Below are 1,843 nucleotides of genomic sequence, written 5' to 3' on the forward strand. Positions count from 1 at the left end.
CACAACAAGGACCGAAAGGTTCTGCGCAAGGAGCCTAAGAGCCAGAACATCTACCTGCGGCTGCTGGTCAAGCTGTACAGGTTTCTGGCCAGGCGAACCAACTCCACCTTCAATCAGGTTGTGCTGAAAAGGTTATTCATGAGTGGCACCAACCGGCCACCTCTGTCCCTGTCCCGGATGATCCGAAAGATGAAGCTTCCTGGCCGAGAAAGCAAGACGGCTGTGGTTGTGGGGACGGTCACAGATGACGTGAGGATTCTCGATGTGCCCAAACTGAAGGTGTGTGCACTGCGGGTGAGCAGCCGGGCCTGAAGGCGCATCCTCAAGGCTGGGGATAAGACCAGCTGGCCTTGTAGTCTCCCAAGGGCAGTGGCACTGTGCTCCTGTCTGGACCTCAGAAGGGCCGAGAGGTGTACCACCATTTTGGCAAGGCCCCAGGAACCCCACACAGCCATACCAAACCCTATGTCCGCTCCAAGGGCCGGAAGTTTGAACGTGCCAGAGACAGAAGGGCCAGCCGCGGCTAGAAAAACTAACCCTAGATCTTACTGTTATTAAAAAGCTTCGGATGTTGAAAAAAAAATCTTCTAGAAACGTCTAAAAAGAAATTAAACACTATGCTGGGCTATAAAATGAAAAGAAATCATAAATATGTGTGTATTTTCAGGGCTGAGGCTGTGGCTCAATGATATATATAGTGTTTCCCTAGAGGACACAAAACCCTAATTTGTTCAATCATCACCATCAGTCAAAACAATAAATAAATAATTACATTTTGCAATATAAACACACCATTAATTATAAATGCTATTGCTATATAAAATTAAGTGAGACTATTTGTTCTTGTAGAGATTTTAAAGTTTTTAATGAAATACATGATCATGTTTAAATAATTATAAGGCAAAACCCCTTGTGAATGGCTCCATCAGTGCAGCATCTTAGGACTCAGTTCTATTTAGGTGATTTCATTGTCTTTTAGTCATGAAACACCTGCTCAACGTGAAAGAAGAAGCCTCTAGTTCAAGCCCTGTTGCTGCCACAAGATAGAGAAATAAGTTAATATTAACGTGATCAATTTTTTAAGGGATGTGTGTTTGCATTCTCTTTAAAGGGGAACTGGTGGTCAGGATACTGTAAAGATTAAAGGTTGGTTCTTGAAGCCTCGGGTAGAAGATACTAGTACCATACATTGTGAAAGCTTGCAATGCCGAAAGTCAGACTAAAACCACTGATTGGAAGACAAGAGCACAAGAAACAGGACATGGAGAGCAGCTCCTGGACAGGTTTAAACCCAGGAGACTCCCACCCTGAGAGCATGTTGCTGTGCAGAAGCCTTAAGCCTCTTCCTGTAATGCAGTAGTTCTAACGTAGGTAACCACTCCTGGGGAGCTCTCAGACCTGGGCACAGACTTGCATGAAGGTAACCCAAAACATTCAATAGAAAGCAAGAAAACTTACAAAAATGAATCAACTAGTTAGATCTTGACAAACAGGGAAGACAAAATTCAACACATGAAATATTCATCTTGTTAGTTATTACAAAACCCTTAAATGAACTATATATAATTGGTAATAGTGTTTACTCTGGGGACTGGAGAAATGACTCTTCCAGAGAACCCAGATTTGATTCCCAGCAGCCTCATAGTGGCCGCATGGTGCCTCACAATCACCTGTAACTCTAGTTCTAGAGGATACAATACTTTCTTCTAGACTCCTTGGGCAATGGGCATGCAAGTGTTGCACAGATATACATATCTAGGCACCCATCCGCGTAAAAGAGAATTTTTTTAATTTATTTATTTATTAAAGATTTCTGTCTCTTCCTCGCCACCGCCTCCCATTT

At 43.1% G+C, this 1,843-nt stretch overlaps 1 pseudogene; it reads left to right on the forward strand.

The window, feature by feature from the left end:
* LOC101984663 lies at positions 1 to 536 on the forward strand (annotated as a pseudogene).
* The last annotated feature ends 1,307 nt before the right edge of the window (positions 537 to 1,843 follow it).

Source organism: Microtus ochrogaster, chromosome 17 (genome assembly GCF_000317375.1).
Source record: "Microtus ochrogaster isolate Prairie Vole_2 chromosome 17, MicOch1.0, whole genome shotgun sequence".
In the NCBI taxonomy this organism is placed as follows: Eukaryota; Metazoa; Chordata; class Mammalia; order Rodentia; family Cricetidae; genus Microtus; species Microtus ochrogaster.